Source organism: Pseudophryne corroboree, chromosome 1 (genome assembly GCF_028390025.1).
Source record: "Pseudophryne corroboree isolate aPseCor3 chromosome 1, aPseCor3.hap2, whole genome shotgun sequence".
Taxonomy (NCBI): domain Eukaryota; kingdom Metazoa; phylum Chordata; class Amphibia; order Anura; family Myobatrachidae; genus Pseudophryne; species Pseudophryne corroboree.
Genome location: NC_086444.1, coordinates 1,020,178,876 through 1,020,198,730, shown reverse-complemented (window position 1 = coordinate 1,020,198,730; position 19,855 = coordinate 1,020,178,876). Strand labels below are relative to the sequence as shown.

The 19,855-nt window shown below is 39.0% G+C and overlaps 1 long non-coding RNA gene across 4 annotated transcripts in view; it reads right to left on the bottom strand.

Moving 5' to 3' along the window:
- LOC134983737 (uncharacterized) overlaps positions 1 to 19,855 on the bottom strand; it is a 1,747,570-nt gene that overhangs the window by 816,747 nt on the left and 910,968 nt on the right. The gene's annotated exons all lie outside the window — the stretch shown is intronic.

The following is a 19,855-nucleotide window of genomic DNA, read 5'->3' as shown; positions in this document are numbered from 1 at the left end:
AGCACCCTCTTCAATCTCTCCAGAATGTGGGATCCTATTGACTTGAGCTCTCTGATGTTTCTTTTTCCTAGGTTTTTTTGTGTTATTCTTTCCCCCTCTCTTTCCCCTCCTTCTTCGTGTTGTTATCTGTATGACTCCCTCCTCCCTCTTTTCCCTAAAAAAGGGGAATTAATGAAGGGTTCCTCTTGCCTCAATACTTCAAATCTATTTGGTCTTATGACATCCCTTCTGGCACTCTGTCCCTCAAAATTATGGGTTTCAAACTGTTCTCTCTCTCTCCACCTTGGTCTAGGCTGATTATCTAGATTCCTTTTCCTCAGTTGTCGATCCCTTTGTTCATATTCACTCCAGTCTTTTTGACTATCCACTTGTTTGAATTGGGTTTCCTTAGGGTTTCCTTAGGTCTATCTCTCCATATGGGGGTGTGGTAATTGGATGGCTTGTAGCCCTTGTTATATTTCCTTTGTGGGAGAGTCACTTGTTTAGGTCTAACCACTGGGTATTGGGGTTGGATAGAAAGATCTTTCTCTGGGATTTGTTCTATCACACCTCCCGCCTTCTCCTCCTTTTTATCTCTATAAAATGTATTTCGCTTACGTTCCACTAGAACTCTCTCACTCTTCTAAATAGACATTTCAATTCTCCCTTCTAGATCTAAGTATTCTTGTGAGTCCACAAAAGGAATAGTTAAATCCTTTTGTTTTTGTATTTTTATCTCCAAGTTATTCATTTCTTTCTTTCTACCTTCAATAATAACCCTCATCAGTGAAAATGAACACTCTTTTAGCACACTATCCCATTTATGCTTAAATTCATAATTTGTATGTGTGAATGAGGTAGTTTTGTATATATCCAATCCTTTTGGGACCATCTGGTGGGAGATGTACTTTTCAAGGGTAACAATCTCCCACCAGATTTTATTTTCTTTGAGTAACAAATTCTCAAGCTTCCTCATCACATTTTCAAGATTATCATCTGAGACATAACTAAAGTCTCCATCCTCCGTAACCAAAACTCTAGAAAAGAGTGAGTTAGCTGGAGAATTACATAAATGTTTGGTTGCAGCGGTTACATTTATTTTACAGAATAATTATTTTGCTTTCAAGGGAGATTTTTTTCTGCAGAAGATCGGGACCGCTATGGGCACCAGGTTCGCCCCAAGTTACGCCAATGTGTTCATGGGGAGATGGGAGGATGAGCACATTTGGGCAGGCCATCAATTTGGGGCGAGCCTGGTGTCCTGGTCCCGATACATAGACGATGTTCTTTTCTTCTGGCGGGGGGACGAGGAGTCCCTTAAGAATTTTTTCCTCTATCTGAATAACAATACTTTAAGTATAGAGTTTTCTTTCACTAGTAGTAGATAAGTGATTAATTTCCTTGACATCACTATATATGTGGAGAATGATGAATTACAGACAAAGACATTCATCAAAAATACAGACTCCCTAAGTTACATTAATGCAGCAAGTTGCCATCATCCTAACTGGCTTCGATCAATCCCAGCAGGGCAGTTGAAGAGGGTAAAATGAAATTGTTCGAAAGATGAACCAGATCATTTTCAAGCAGGGAAGATGCAGGATAACTTTAAGGCATGCGGTTATAATAAGAAATGGGTAGAAGAAGCCACTAGAGAGACAGAAGCTATAGATAGAGGAGATCTACTATTAGATAAAAAGGCAAAGTTAAAAGGAAATGCCTCTAAGAATAAAGACTTTGATTGGGCATTTGTTACTACGTATAGTGATCAATATAGATCAATTGAAAAGATAATGACACTCCATTGGGATGTCTTAAAAAAGGACCCAGTAATAGGATCAGTATTGCCCATTAGACCTGTTTGCATTTATCATAAGGCACCCAATATAGGCAATAGCCTTGTAAGAAGTGCCTGTCCACCTGCAAAAGAACCTGCAAGAATTAAATCTAAAGGTTTTTACAGGTGTATGTTGTGCATTGCATGTAAAGAAATCAAAATGGTGAACCAAAGTAAAACTAGTCAAATAAATATCAATGAAAGATCTTTTGAGATAAAGGATTTCATTAAATGCGCCACAAAAAATGTGGTGTATGCAGTGGAATGCGACTGTAACTTGGTATATATTGGGCGAACTTCGAGATCACTAAAAGTGAGGTTGGGAGAGCACCTCAGGAATATTAAAAAGGGTCTGGAAACCCATGCACTTTCTAATCATTTTAGAAGGGTACATGGGTGTTCAACATCAGCCATTAAGCGATTTGTGGGTCTGCAATGGATACAGGGAGATTGGAGAAGAAGAGACATTTCGTCCCAATTAGCTAAGGCTGAAATGCGCCTAATATATGACATGGGTACCCTCCAACCAGGAGGACTAAACATAGATTTTGAAGTGAAGTGTTTTTTGTAGTTCTGAGTTCATTATTTGTCTTAAGATTTTAGCCCATGTTGAAGTATATATAAGCTCATTCTAACATGTACCTTTTGTTTTATATAGAACGTTCATCTGTGTATGTACATATAAGGAGTAGACGCCTACAGTCTAGTAAAGTAATATCCGCCTCCAAAAATAACAGAGATTAAAGAAGTCCGGCTTCTAAACTGATCTGCGTTACTATAGTAACTACTGACGCCAATACAGCAGGCACGCCGATGCAGTTGACACGTCCCTGAATACGAAAGCCGTTACTATGACAACGAACACAATCAAAGTTACGGCCAGATGACGGGATGGTGCGATGACATATATACCAACATGTGATCCGCGCTACGGCGCAATGACGCATTATCATGTGACTCAAGTTGGTCACATGACCGGACTACGGGAGCCGCTTTTTACTCTTATTGGAGATCTGGGAAAGTGTCATATGAGGGCGTTTCTCCTGATCATGTGACCGGACTATGGGAGCTGTTCTCTGCCTTGATTGGAGATTAGGGGAGGGCGTCATAGAGGGGTGTTCCTGGCACACGAGTGTCAAAGACTATTGGTAATTACTGTGTATAGCGACCAGCTGTGCCGGGACCAATTGGAATAGAGGGAGGGATTTTTAAACCGAATTGAGAGATAGGGAAGGCATTCACAAAGGGAGCTGACCTTAAAAAAAACCCAGGCAGGGTCGGAACGCGTGGGTGCCCCGGTGGACTTACCTGTGAAAGGAGGACGTGGTACGATCGATGCCAAATAAGGGAGGCGGACGGACACCAGAATAACTCTCCTGCTGCAGCTGGAAAGCCTGATGTCTACACGCTTGTGGAACTGTTTTGTGCCAGTTTCTACCTGCATTTGGTAATTACCCATTGCCCTTACCTATACAAGATTCAGTCCACCATTGAATGCCATCACAATAATTGCTGTGTAACTACAGTGATAGAAAGTGGTTTATTTCAGCTAACCATCATTTTATTGTATTTTTAAATGTTCTGTGTAATGTGATTCTGTGATATTAAATTTGTTTTAATAGAAGGTACTGCACTATGTTCTTCTATATTTCCTCTTTTTTTTTTGGGTCCACTGAGTTAAAAGAAGGAAATTGTATGAATACGAATCTATTGACCTCCATGCAGTGCTGGTTCAGTGGTATCCTATATGTTTGTTTTTGTCTATTTGGAAGTGGAGGGTGGAGAAACCCCTTTATAGTTTACCCGGATAGCAGCTGTGAGTAGCGCACTGTCACCCTTCTACCCTTGCATAGTCCAGTTTGAATGTCCATTTGGATTCGTGTCTGAGTAACTCTTGCATGAGATCTCCTCCACATATACCTAAGGGGATTTTTTCCAGGCCAAAGGCTTTTAACTCATTCGTATTGCTTCCATGGTGGTTATATAAGTGACGTGCAACAGATATCAATTTTTTATTTTTGGAAAGATCTGCTGGGGCATTTCTCATGGACCCAATGTGTTCCAGAATACGTTGTTTCATGGCTCTGGTGGTTATGCCCACATATTTCATATCACAACTGCAGGAGATGCAGTAAATGACTCCAATTGCATTGCAAATTATAAAATGTTCAATAGTGAGCAGGTCTCCATACCGGTCTTGTATCATAGACATCTTGATCATGTGTGGGCATGCTTTGCAGCTCCCGCAGGGAAAGGAGCCCTTGAGAGTTGGTTTCTTCTTTGGATTCTTTATGAAGTGATGGATGGTAAGTCTGTCTTTATGGTTCTTCAATCTTCTCCAACTCATGGATACCTTCTGTCCTATGGTTTTGGAAAGATCATCATCCAGATGTAAAATTGACCAGTGTCTGTCAATGGATTCTTTTATCATCTTCCACTCTCTACAAAAAGTTCCCACAAATCTCAAGGTATTGTTTTGTTCAATTTTGCTTACTTTTGACACAGTTTTGGTGTTTGGAAAAATAAGTGTTTTTCATGGTGTTTGGCTAGTATGCCAATTAGCTCTCTTAATAGAGCAATTGCTGTAGCCACGTTCTAGTAGCCTCATAGTTAGTTCTACACTTTTCTGTCTAAAAGTGTTGGGATCTGAACAGTTCCTTTTTAGATGCAGAAATTCCCCTTTGGGGATATTTTTAACCGTTGGTGGAAAATGTGAGCAGGTTTGATGAAGGAGTCTGTTGGTTGCTGTTTCTTTTTGGTACAGTTCAGTTTGTATTTGACCATCAGAGGCTTTGTATATATTAAGATCCAGGAATGATACTGAGTCGGTGCTAATGTGATGTGTAAGTTTAAGATTGATGGTATTGCTGTTTTATTCCTCAATGAAGGATAGGAGTAGTTTCTTATCACCTTCCCATATCATGATGATATCATCAATGTAGCGCCCCAGGCAACTACATGTTAGGTAAATTTCTCATTGTTGGGGTGTATCATGATTTCTCTTTCCCACCAACCTAGATATAAGTTGACGTATGTTGGGGCACAGGCAGCACCCATTGCTGTGCCACGGGTTTGAAGATAAAAGCAATCGTTGAAAGTAAAATAGTTGCGGGCTAGGATGAATTCAAGGAGTTCAATCAGTAGGTTGTGGGATTCATTGTTGTCAACCATGCCTAAAAATATTGTACTGCTTGTATACCCACCTGATGATTGATACTGGTGTACAAAGATTCCACATCTAAAGTCACCAGTAGGTGGTTGTTGTCCAGTCTTATATCATACAATTTTTGAAGCATATCAGTCTTATCCCACAAGTATGAGGGAAGATTTAGCACATGTTGGCGTAAATGTAGATCCAGGAATGTGCTTGGTCTTTCCAATAAACCACCTTGTCCCGATACAATGGGGTGCCCTGGCGGGAGATTAATGTTTTTGTGGACCTTGGGCAGCAGATATAGAGTAGGGGTTTTAGGTTTTTCAGTCATGAGGTATTCCATTTCTTCCTTAGTTTGGGTGCCCATTGAGTAAGCGTGATCCAGAATCCTGTTCAAGACAATCCTGATATTATCTGTGGGGTCAAAAAGTATGCACTTGTAGCATTGTGAATCTTCCAGTTGTCTCATGGCTTCAGAAATATACATTGCTGTGGGCCATAGAACTATATTTCCCCCTTTGTCGGAAGGTTTGATCACTATATCTGACCAAGATTGTATTGTATCTCTCGTAATGTGCTCCTATCTTGCTTGCTCAAATTATCTTCATGAATTGATCTGTTTCTTGATTGTATATATATTCTATCCAAATCTCTGGAAACAAGTTCTTGAATAACTCTAATTTCAGCAGAGATATGCTCATGGGGAAAGAAAGTAGACTTTTTTTACACCGTGGTCTGGACTGTTTGCCAGAATTCTCATGATTGGTAAGTTGTAGTTCTTTCTGGGCTTCAATAGCTTCCAACTCTTCAGTGGTAAATGGATGTGATGATTGATTTTCCTCTGGATCCAAGTTTGTTGGAGATGACTCTCTTGTTGAGAAAAATTTCCTTAGGAGCAGTTTTCTCGCAAAGAGTTTTAGATCTTTTTCCCATGCAAAGCGATTCAGGGGTTGTGATGGTGAGATGGAGAGTCATTTGGCAAGTATGTTGATGTGTTCATTGGTAAGGATTCTACTAGATAAATTAATAACTTTGAGGTTGTTATTATGTGTTATTTCCTCCTGTTGTTTCTGACTGGGTATCTCGGTGGTCCTGGTTGTTCCCATTCAGCAATAGATCAGTATTTAAAGCACCTTTGATCAATCACAGTACCTCAAACTCCAATTACCACAGTTTAAGACAGACTGTTGTCTTCTGATTTTTGCAGCTATGCAGTTAACTAAAAATCACAACTACTTATCTATTTCACAGCACATTTTTATGACTTAGAAAACAGGTCAAGATGCAATAATCTCAGTATCATTGGCTTTCTGGAATCCCTGAAACACTCAACAGTTTATAATTTCCTATAGTCCGCTTTACCTGAACTTCTTGGACTTCAAAACAATTGATAGTGATAGAACAGGTGCATCACATTAGTCTCATATGAGATGCAGCAACTTCTAGACTGAGAGTTATTTAATTGCACTTTCTCAACTATGCCCATATGTAAGGAGTCTGGATAGCTTCCAACACAAGCACACAACTTGGAATGATATCAAGTTTTTAGACTTTCGATATTACATGACTGAGATCACCAGTGCTTGCCAGGCATTTTCTGCAATATATAGCAGTTTTGTACAGAAGGGTGCATATTTGCTCTTTTATATCCAACAGGACTGTGCTTATTTGACAGAGCCTCAATTAAAGGTTTTACTAATGCTGCTGATGTGGCTGTTTATATACAGGAGGGACATGTACAACACTGAAACTTCCACCATATCCAGTGCACTTTCTTAGCCCTAGTGTGCCCCTCAATGCTCTTTATCTCCTTAATCTCACTTCCTGCTGAAGCATTGGATTTATGTTTGGATGCTTTTTTTTTAACTTTATTTAATGATCTTTATTTCTCAATTTCTGCATACAGTATTTATGATGAGCTCTGCTGTATGGCATGGGCATTACAGTTCTGTTTTTTGTATGTCATTCCCTATATTATTACTATACACTTTTTATTACTATACACTTTTATTATGTTTACCAAAACTGGAGAGGCTTATTAAATGTAATTTTAAACATGTGCTGTGTGTTACTGGTATTTATTATATACTAGAAATGGCACGGTACTTAACAAAATATATACCATGTGGAAGTTTCATTGGATCATTTAAACAGTAGTATGTTTTCCCTCCACTGTTATAGTTTCTGTGTATTTTATTTCTGTTAGTCTCCCCTATGTTTTTTCTCCATATTCTTTATCCCAACCCTCATGTTTCTCTTCTAAATGCTTGCCTATGTGTACTTTTCAATCTATATTTTGATACTCCTCTAGATTTCCTTAATGCTACTAGGTCTGTCTTCCCAATAGCCTATAGTTTGTATGACATTATCATTTGTAATACCAATATTTTACATGATCATCACTTGCCTGTGCACACCCCCCATTGTACACTGCTGATATTAGTAGGATGGACTTGGTGTGTGGGTGGATTTAACATAACATACATCTTTTTGGTTGTTTTAAAAAAATAGTAGTGAGCTTGCTTTCCTTCAAGTGACATATTTTCTGCCAATGAGTTATTAAGCATGAGTGGTTGTAGCATCTGTTCCATATTCATCAAAAGCTAGAGGAGTAATGATTCTAGCTAAAAAAAAGCTACATTTGAAGTTTCGATTAACTGTTGCTGATCATAATGGGAGGTATCTTATAACTGAAGTTTCCAAAGATCCTTCTCATTTTGTTCTGTACCTTCTCTACTTCCACTCTCATAGTCTGTGAAGATTTCAATCTCATATCCTCAGTACATATGGACAAATAATCCCCTATCAACACTAGGAGCCTCCCTCTGGTTAGCATATGTTCTTCTATCATGACAGCTAAATTACAGACATTTGCATGGCTCAAGAACCAGTAGACTTGCCTCTTAGTGGTCATTGGCACATTATCTAGAATTGATATTGAGTTATTTTTAAACTTCCTATTTTCAATAATGACTGCCACAGAAATGAAGCCAATTAGTTTATCTGACGATGCCTTGGTCTGTTCAGCCATAGCCACTTCTGTTGAATCTCTGGGCAGGGTATAAACATGATAATTTGGAACATGAACAAGAGGACCCTCTGCTTTTTTTTGCAAGTATCAAATTTAGTAATGTGGAATTATTTCATATACAAATATTTGTACAGTAAAAAGGAATTTCTAGACTTATAAAAGTCTTTTCAAACAGACTATGAAAATGTATAAACCTACCCATCAGCTCATAATGAAACTGATTGCAGGGAAAAAAATAATAATTTTTAATGAGGTGTATTAGATGTGAAACACCAACGGTTGCGAAAAACTGTACTTTTTCACACTTTTTTTTCGATGTTTCACCAGTATTTTTTTACAGGCTATCCTGTTAGAGCGCCTGTAAAAAAATACATTATCTCCCGAAAACACACATTCAGTGAAACCTGTGTATTTTCGGTAGAAGCAGTCCCGTTTTTACCAGGAAATTGGGCTGTTTCCAGGGATTTGGTTCCCCCAATAATCTATCCCCTATAACTGCATCGACCTTCAGTGTCCCATGCCTGCCACAGCAGCAGGCTGGGACTTCAGGCACCGTGGCCCAGGAGCTGGCACTTGACACTATAACCCCTGGCGGCCAGCTGGGGAAGCTCCGTAACCCACATCCCCCATATTCCCCTGCCCTGACAGTGGTCACATGATGTGGGAACGGTCATGTGACCAGGGGGAGCCGGAGGTGCAGTGCTGCACTGGGAGCTGTCAGGATCTGACACTTGGTGCAGCAACAGGCAACCCCTGATAAGCTGCCTCTCATGCCAGGGATAATTGGATATCCCCCTATGTATTTAGATTAGAAAGATAAAAGTTTGATTGCTGGGAGAAATGTATTCAATCGAGAAGGCAACCTAATTTGTTTCAAGATCTAAAAGATAAATTTGATCTGAATCACAAGCACTTTTTTATGTACTATACCTCCAAATTTATAACTTTTTCTATCCACTGTTCCTCCAGCAACAGTATGTCAACCTCACAATCCTCTGATACTGTTGCTTTTCTGAATACAAAATGTACAGTTTATAGAACTAGATACTTAATTTGGTGAAAGTTGGTGAAGGTGTGTTCTGGATCAGCTGCCAAATGGTCAGCCGATAATACCAGTATTGCTACTATTGATGAGCTTTTGTCAAACTTAGCATCTATGATAAATAGGCTACATATATGTAGCCTTGCAGGAAGTTTAAAATTTCTAAAAGAGTTTAAAGGGCTAAATGTAATGTATGTCCTTCCTGTCCACACTCCTGCACTAACTCAGGAGGCTCAAATACAAGCTCCTCATCCTCACTGCTGACCTGGCCTTCTATCATCTACCTAGAAGCCATCCTGCACCTCTCAATTACTTTGCTACACCTGTCACCAACTTCCCAAAAACTTTAAAAAAAAAATCAGTGACAAGAAATTGCATAAGTGAAACACTTATAGGGCCACTGAGGCCAAATCATGTAACTTTTGCAGATCAATGGGTATATAAGTTTCAAAGCCAACATACAGCATGTAATGACATTTTATTTGTGATTTTTGAGGGTTTTTGGTGGGGTTTGGCAACATTAAACCTGCATGGCTTCCAAGTAGTTAAGATGGCACCTTCTAACTCGCAGACTAGTGTATGCTGCTAGTCTCAGAATATTCTCACACCAATTTTTCAGCAAGTTTTGGTGAGTACAGACTCACAAAACAATTCAGAATCTTATATTTCCCAATATGTGTTGCAAAGTGTATGGAGTCACATAAGTGAGGGGGAGTTGGTTCATTGCTCAAAATGGAGATTCTTCAATGCATATTTAATCAAGTATATTTTAAAATTTTCTTAAGAGAGTAAGAGATTTCACAAAAACAGAAACAAACAAAAAAAGAAAAACACAATAGCCTTTACAGCAAAAGAAGTACATTTCAGATCAACACAAAATGTAATGGGCAAGAAAAACATATACAAATATAAAATTGAAGATTCTCAAGATGTTGTGAAGTACTGTAGCAGCATCTACAGATGTCCAAGCCTTGACACAACAGATATTATCTTTAAGAATACAAAGTGGCAGCAGCCCCTGAGTCAACCAGTAGCAGGCAATTGTTAGGCAATACCCCTTCAACCATTACAAGATGAGCACCACGGTAACTATATTTTGGGAAAAGTGCGTAAAGCCCCTCTAGCTGTATACAAATATCTTTCATGGTTTACAGTATCATTGACCAAAGAGACCCAGCAATGGTAAACAGGAGGATCATTCCCCAGTAATGTCCTCCCTATAATAACCTTGGCAAGAAATGTCAACTTAAAAACATATATATATGTTATGACATTTAATGATTCATCAAGGCAGAAACTGAGGCCCAGACGGGGCAGTGCTGGTACTTTAGTGTGGTCACAATCCCAAACCTTTAGTGTGTGCACAATTACAGAGAAGATACCAGAAAGTTGCCTCAGGAGACAACAGTTGGAGTAAGCCTGAAGCCCCATATTGAAGAAGCTGAGTGGAGTGTAATTTATTCTGTGAAAAATAAAAAAATTTTATCTGATGGTATTGGACATACGCAGTAGCATCTCTTATGCCACCAATCCTGATATACCACTTCTCATGGGAGAGAGTCCCAAAGTCATCCTATTTAGGCCTCAGGGATAGCACCAGACCAGAACATGAGGGGTGCATATTTAAATTGAAGTAGATAAAAGATGCCACTCTGTATTTGCCAAAAGAGATAAGACATTTTTTGATGGTAGAATCTAAAATGGGGGGCAGAGAGTCCAGAAGATGAGTGATGCATATTTAAATAAAAATAGATAAAAGATGCCACTCTGTAGTTGCTAAGAAAGAGCAGAATATTTTTGACGGGAGAATCTAAAATGGTGGGCAGAGTGTCCCTGAACTGGGCATTCAGAGCATGGCACAATTGCAAATATTGAAAAAAGGCTGAGTTAGGGGTCCCAAATTCAGATTTAATCTGACCAAAGGTTTTGAGAAGGCCATCCTCATACACATGATTCAGAGAAATCACTCCATAGGAAGACCAAACTAACTTGCTGTCAAAGACGCCCAACTCAGGGAATTCACTATTGTCCCACAATGGCAAATCACGGTTAAAGCCCTGTAAACCAAGCCCTGTGAACCATTAACAGCCATCCAGACCTCAATTGCCTGAAATAATAGGGGTGCATATGTCTTTTCACATTTACGTACCAGTAGAAATTGCCACAAGGTGAGTGCACTGCCAGTTTGTTTTCCTAATAAGCCTGGTAGGGGCCGAAAATTTACAAGTTAACCTGTTAGCTATGCTGTGCTCCAGCTTTAAAAAATAAAGGCTTGCACCTCAGCATAAATTGATACTTACGCTTTTTGCTTTTATACTTAATGTAGCAAAAAAAAATAATCTCTCTTAAATTAGTATCCTCACCCCTCTTGTACATTGTTAAACGGATGCTATTACAGTCAATGTCTTTTGCTAGGAGGTTGAGTCCCCAACAAAGAGTAAAAGGGTTTGTTTATAAAAAATGAGCATACCCAGAACATATAGGTGGTCATTCCGGGTTGTTCGCTCGGTAATTTTCTTCGCATCGCAGCAATTTTCCGCTAATTGCGCATGCGCAATGTTCACACTGCGACTGCGCCAAGTAAATTTGCTATGAAGATTGGTATTTTACTCACGGCATTACAAGGTTTTTTCTTTGTACTGGAGATCGGAGTGTGATTGACAGGAAGTGGGTGTTTCTGGGCGGAAACTGGCCGTTTTATGGGAGTGTGTGAAAAAACGCTACTGTTTCTGGGAAAAACGCGGGAGTGGCTGGAGAAATGGAGGCGTGTCTGGGCGAACGCTGGGTGTGTTTGTGACGTCAAACCAGGAACGACAAGCACTGAACTGATCGCACTGGTAGAGTAAGTCTCGAGCTACTCAGAAACTGCACAGAGAAGTCTTTTCACAATATTGCGAATCTTTCGTTCGCAATTTTGAGAAGCTAAGATTCACTCCCAGTAGGCGGCGGCTTAGCGTGTGTAATGCTGCTAAAAGCAGCTTGCGAGCGAACAACTCGGAATGAGGGCCATAGTGTAGATGAATCTACTCTAAATCATATATTATGCTTGTTTCAAATAACTGATTGTTTTTTGTAATGTCAGCTATATTGATTGCTCTATTGACACTGTGCGTTTGTTAATTGTCCAAATAATTATGTAGATTACTAACTTATTTAAGTATCTTTTTGTTTTATTATTAATTCCTTATGTGTTACACTGTGTTCTTGTGTTTTTGTGTTCTACTCCTCATCAGTGCCATCACTATGTAATGTCTAAGTTTATACTAATAACTGACAGGTTATGATATTGGATTTTATATGTGTACCATACAGTACATGCATCTTTTCCTGTCATGAAACAGGATTTTGTGTTTATACTTCTTTTTGTTGTCGTTCATCAGTTAATGTAACAGATGTTTAAAAAAGAAAAAGGACAAATCATTGCTTTAGGAAGTTTGCAAAAGCTAAACGGAGTCAAACTGAAGTCTTTTTCTTGGACAAACTGATGTAAGTTCTTTACTTGGACCAGTGGATGGAACCAGATTGGAAAACAGGAGATATCTGAATTGATTAGAACTGGAAACGGAACTGGACAAATGGAATTAAGTTTGATGTGCAGTGATAATATGAAGGCTGCTTGATAGAAGTTGGAGTATCTGGATGTTACAACTAAAGCAAAATTTGGTACAGTAAGTGACAAAACTTGTTATGAAGAATTGTTGAAACAAAGGGCCTAATTCAGACCTGATCGCAGCAGCAACATTTTTCTCTAATGGGAAAAACAATATACAGTGCAGGTGGGGCACATAAAACATGTGCAGAGAGAGTTAGATTTGGGTGGGATATGTTCAAACTGAAATCTAAATTGCAGTGTATAAAGCTGCCAGTATTTACCCTGCACAGAAACAAAATAACCCACCCCAATCTAACTCTCGCTGCACATGTTATATCTGCACCACCTGCAGTGCAACTTGGTTTGCCCATTAGAGAAAGATTTTGCTGCTGAGATCAGGTCTGAATTAGGCTCAAAATGTATTCTACATATATGTAGATTTAGGAGTATATTCAATTGCTGTTGGGTCCTTTCCAACAGAAAGGACCTGACAGCTCTCTATTCAATGCCAGGCCAAAGCCAACAGGTTAGGCTTGTTCCCGACAGTGTCAATCTGACTTTTTTAAAAGTCAGATTGACATTGTCGGACACTTGGGTGAAACCTGTCGTGTTTGGCCCCACTTCTGACAATACATGTGGCTCAGCAGCTGAAGCCGCCAATCCGTGTGTATTCTGACAGTCTTTTGACAAGTCAAAATTCCCAACTTGTCAGAAAAAAAGAGGCTGGATTGAATAAGCCGGAACCCCTTCCGACCTATTCCAGTTGGAAACTGCCGTCTTTCCGACAAGATGGCAGTTTCCTACTCTAATTGAATATACCCCTTAACAGAATATGCAAAGCTTAATAACAATAATAACAAACAGTATTAATGTCCCAGTGTCTTGGGCATATTTTGGCACTGGACATAAAGAAGAAATTGAGGGTCATATTTTATCAGTACAATAAAAAAGAGGTACAGTACATCATTTGCTAGAAATCCTTATAGGGACTAATGCAGCTGAAATACAATTCAGATAATCATTGCCAAGTATCCACAGATCACTATTGTCAGACAGCCATGGAGAGGTTATTTATTCCATGTGAGCAAAAAACATATCCAACCTGTAGAACCCCAGGTATGTCCATATCCCTCCATGTAACTATCAGCTGATAAATGTTTAGTGATAATAATGTAAGTCCATCTTTGTAAGTACACAATTATTAGTTACATACTAAAGAGGTTGTGAGAAACCAATGCCTGGGGCAGCTATTGCTGAGATGCAGCTGTAACTATGAGGAAAATTGATTTCCTTAAAGAAGAAAGTAGGCCTTCAAAATCTCAGCCATGGTGCTCGCAATGGTGACCAAGCAGTGTTACTGTAAAGAGCTAAGCAGGATCAGCGGACTGACATGTTACATTGTGTTCATGCAATATCCCCAGAGAGTAATATAAGATATATTATGTGTTTAGTGCAATTAAATCTTTTTTTGTAAACATTAGTTTTATACCTTTTTTATATTGTTATACTTGTTGTGGTATTAGCCTAACCCCTTCATGGATACAGTGGTGTACTATGCTCAGTGCCCAGAGTGCTATTGTTTTCTTATTTGTCAATAATGCCCTATTAGAACAATGTTCTTTTGCCATCTATCACAGTGATTGAAAATCATTTTTGGGCTAATTTGCCAAAATTGTTTGCTAGGACAGCTGAGCCATGCTCACTTCCTGGTGATAGTGGCTCAAGGCTAGTTTTGGGAAATGCAAAGTCTACTGATGCATCTTCCTAAGAAGAACTATAATTATATGGAATCTTGAATGAATTCTGACATAATTTTGTAGTTGGAGATTAAACATATGCTTGGAAAGAAATGTGCAATTTAATGGAGCAGCATCAACATGAGCCGAAAGTACAAATACAAACATTTTATAATTTGTAAATTGGAAAATGAACTGGGTGTTTTAGGAAAATGTTGATTAAGACATTGTTAATTATGCTAACAAATAACAAGAACAGTTGTCTGATGTACAGTCAGAAAATTTAATGTCTTCTTAAATGAATAAGTAAAAAACACTGTCAACAGAGCTGATGTAAAAAAGGAGAAACAAGAAACAAAGCCGTGAGAGAAGTAGATTAAAGGAGATCTTCAGTTATATGGGATTGAAAAGCAACGTGAGACTCAGGTAGTAGATGCCGCTGAAAAGCAAGTTAAGTTTACATTTTCAGGCTATTGAACAAAGAACATTAATTTTCCCTATAGATTGTAATCTTGCAAGCAGGACCTAAAGGGGAGTGCACACCGAGAGATGTGTGCTGAGCGATCTATCACAGACCGCTCAGCACAAATCTCTCCCCCTGCTCGGTACTCAGTGTAATGTGTGCTGAGCGAGGAGGGGGGGATGATGACGGGGGGCCGCTCACTTCACACAGTGCTGAAGTGAGAGATCTGAATAGATTGTGCCTGCATGCAGGAACAATCTAGAACCGGTGACAGCAACGTGCGGGGTGCATGCATCGCTATTGCTATGGGCATACATGCGGAGAAATCTAGTTACTTCTCTGTCTGTCTGTTATTACAGAGTCTTATTTTATAACTATTTGTTCCTAACTGTAAAGCATTACAGCCCATGCTGGTGCTATATTAGTAACTGTTAAAAATATTTCTCTTGAGAAAATTCTGTATGAGAAAAAGCTGAATCTGTAGAAAACTATAGATATGGAGTCGCTGAAAGAAGAACACAATAAGTGACTAAATATTGCTATATGGTAGGAGATACTGTACATAGCCAAATTCAGAAGGCAAAAGTTAATAGTTTAAGTATTACACAAGTGAAATCTCCTCGGGAGCAAGATAAATATGTGAAACAAATATATAAGTGATACATTCTGAAGAGAGCAATGTTTAAACAAAATAGAGTAATTACAAGAGTGCCTAAAGGAACATCAGCTCAAAACCGGAAAAATTGTCACTCAAACTCAGATGTTAGAGAGATGCTTTAATGGAATAACTATGAGTAACTATGGAAAAATATTATAAAGTGTAAATAAGATAAAAATCATCTGAATATAAAAAAAAGTGTGAAAAAAAATGTAAAATTAAGTTAGAATCTTCAATCGTCATTAAGGAAAAAGAGAAATTCCCTTGTTGCAGAGTGTGAAGAAAATATAAAAATTAGATATAATGTTGAATAGGACTCTGTTAATGGAAGGAAGAAAAAGAAGCAATTCTCTGGGCTTTGAGTTTTGGGGAAAAGTTCTACAAGAGTATAAGCAGACATTTGATCAGTTACTCAGATGATTAAACTATTTCTGTCAAATATTCAGGGGAAAGTGAAAGGACAGATGCTGAGGCTTGTGCTAAACATAGTAAAGCACTGGCCTTAGCCTACTCCTTGAAAAGGGTATTGGAGCTAAATCAGAAAAACTCAACAAGGAACTGCATGCTAAGTTGGAGTTCCAAGGATGAGGCAGTGCAATCATATAAAGCCAAAATCCAGGAGCTCAAACAGAAACATGTACAAGTTGTTAAGAACATGAGCAGATGAAACAGACAAAAAAGACAAGAGAGAACAATGAAAAGGTCACCCAAGCTGTGAAGAGAGCACGTAATGAGCTAGCTAATGAGGCAAATGTCTTTCTAGGAGACAGTGTGGACTTATTGTTTCCAAGAAGTTGGCAAAGGAAAATGTTTGTCAAAATATTCAGCATTTTCAGATGATTCTGAGGTTGATAGTTTAGTTGAAATGGGTCTCCAAGAGAATTCACTGATGAAATTTGTACCATAAATGGAATTGACCAAGCTGGAGGACCAGAAGGCACAGAAGCAGTATATACAGTATCCATGTATGACAATGACAGTGAAATACAAAAGAAAAAAGTCAGTATGGGGACCAAGATGTCTTCATAAAACAGTTTGTTATACTGTTTGACTTTGGCATTGTATAAAGATTAACCATTTCACTGACGATTTCCCCCCCAAAAAAATCGCTTTGAAAGTATTGAGTGAATTAGGTGAAGAAAATGAATTTAACCCTATGCAAAATAATTTTAGTTAAAAAACAACATTTGTTAAAGATATTTTTGGTCAAACATCGAAACGTCGGTCAGGAACATTGTGCCCATTGGAACATTGGTTACATTGTGACCATCGTGATTTTACCTTTTAAAGCCCGAGAGCCACCAGGTACAGATGGCTCCATGTTTATCTTGACCTTTAATAGGATTAACGGAGACTGGGCAGTCGGACTTAATCCCCTGCTGTAATGACTTAATCCCCTGCTGTATTGTTCTCTGTATTGTATTGCAGCTGAGAACAATAGATGAAGGGTTTATGTTAATAAACCATGTTGTGCCTAGGCACAGCAAACTAGCCAAGATAACCGTGGACCCATCAGGTTTAGCTTAACCAGGCAGTATGTTTTACTGAGCAAGTGGTAGTACAGCCATACTCACTGTTACACTGGTTGAATAGCATAAAGCGAAGCTTGTAGAGGAGCAGGGTTTAGACAGATCACCAGCCAGTGACCGTTTCTTGGATATGGTAACAGTGCAGTCGCTGAAACCACTTTGCAGGTCTTAAGAGCTAAGGGGGAGACATCCATCTGCCACTATGTCACTTATACACAGTAACAAGATGGTGCTGTACATGTGCAGTAATAGTAGTGGCAGCCATCCTGGTAAGGGAATAAAGCATCATCGCTGGAGGAGCCATATCGGAGACTGCACAGTAGCACTCTCCTATTCTAACCAAAACAAAATTTTAATTAGGTTCAAGTATTTGTGAAGTATTGTGGTGCCTAATAATATGTCAGAACATGTACAATTAAATAACTTACCTGTATTTTAATATTTGAAAACCTACATACTGTATCTGGAAACAAAAACTACCATGACAAAACTAATTTAATAATATTAAACTTCATATCTTTATTTCAACAGTTCCAATATTAATTACATCCCAAATAGTCTAGAGGAAATAATTATTTCTCCTCAATGGTCTGGACTTTCTGGACAAAAGTACTAGGAAAGGACTGAGTAAACTCTGTAGAGTAAATAGTTTGGGAGACTTACGTACAGTAGTACTGGTCAATCTCAAGCTCTATAAATATTGCTACAATTGCCACATCTGAGGCACTGTATGTATGGCTACTTAGATGAGGAATTACAGGGTCTACTGGCTGAACATGTGGGATATCGGCATACTCTCCTTCTGGCAATGTTCGGGGAAAATGTATAAAGTGCATTATTCCACTGGTAGGCTACAAAAGTCTGGAACTCAGCACAAAAACTGCTAGGCAGAACTGGAACTGAATTTGGTGCTACTGTATGGAACAATACCAAATTAATCAAGCTGTCATCTCCAAATGAATAGATTTGTCTGCAAAAAGACATTTGGATTTGGAAGCCCTAGGATGATGTTCTATAGTCTTACAACTCAGACATGCTATAGGGATACAGGTTAGGAGCAGGGAACTAACACTGGTAGAGGCACCTATAAAAAAATATCCTTTAGATAATGGGGTCAAGTATACTGATACAGTTTCATTAATATATTCTTACCTATTATGGGAGTGTGATACAGATGGCCTTTTGAAATTACATGCTAAATGAAAGGAAGATTTAGGAACTCTTTATGATAAAGATTGCGTGCTTGATTTGGGTGGCACTCACTATTTTATTTTTATCAGCACATCCAAATATAGTGCATGTTGGGGGTTATTCAGTATGGATTGCAGATTCTGCCAAAAAGCAGAATCTTAAATCGTTCTTTCATATGCTGGGGGCCACCATCACAGGGCAAAGCCGTCCAGCATGCAGAATGTGGTCGCAGCAACTATGGATGACCTTCTGCAGGTGATCAGCCACCATTTTTGTCATCAGAATGACTGTGTGTGATGTCATGCAGCCACCCCAAAAATGTCACCGACTCAACCCGGTTTTCCCTGCTCTGCCCCCGCAATGCTTTGTCACCAGCCCAATGCATTTGGCACCTGTGCATGCGCAGGACGGTACCTGCACATGTGCACTGACGCTGCCAGGGTTTTTGCGGTCGCAACGCTTATTGATGCGGCATGAATAACCCACATAATACATACACTATAGTATACCTTACCCTCATAAGATTAATGAAGTTTGGAAAAGGGCATGTTGCCCATAATGTAAAGACATGTCAGGATCACTATTTTGTTGAATTTTCCTATCATACAAATTTCTTGGAAAAATGTCTTAATTAGTGTTTTAATAGCACTGTGCTTCCTTGTGGATTATGTATATTTTTTACATTATGTACTGTATATTTTTTACATTATTTTATATTTAATGTTATGTTGTATTTTATATTATTTTACATTATTTTACATTGGGGGTAATTCCAAGTTGATCGCAGTAGGAAATTTTTTAGCAGTTGGGCAAAACCATGTGCACTGCAGGGGGGGGGCAGATATAACATTTGCAGAGAGAGTTAGATTTGGATGGGTTATTTTGTTTCTGTGCAGCGTAAATACTGGCTGCTTTATTTTTACACTGCAATTTAGATTGCAGATTGAACTCACCACACCCAAATCTATCTCTCTATGCACATGTTATATCTGCATCCCCTGCAGTGCACATGGTTTTGCCCAACTGCTAACAAAGTTCCTGCTGCGATCAACTCAGAATTACCCCCATTATGTATATTTTTTACATTATTTCAAATAAAACAACTCAGCAATACATAACAAATCTGTCCGTGCTAGCAAAAATGTGCATTTGCAAGTGCCGGTGAATGACACACATGGACATGAAATAATTATCTATACCACCATTATTATTAAATGTCTATATGCTAAAGACGAGGTTGAAGGGGTCAATGATGTTTTTGTGCTAGTCGCCACCGGAGAGAAGACAGTTTTGATGGATACTTGAGGAGGCGCTGGCCATTTTGGGAGGGACATTTAGATGGAGCCTGGAGGTAGAAGGTAGGCAACAGCACAGCAGTAAATGTAGTGATTGAGGTGGTGGGGGCAGCACCTGAGTGAGCAAGCCTGGCTAGGAGCAGCAGCAGCAGCATGAAACATCTCCTGACAATGAGCAGGACTAGGTACAGTAACAATTTTAACTGGAATTGATATGATTATTACTAAGTGAGGCATGATGCAAGGGGCATTACTGTGTGGGGCATACTTTAGTGCAAGGGACATTACTGTCTGCGGCATAACAAGGGGCATTACTATGTGAGGCATCCTTTGGTGCAAGGGGCATTA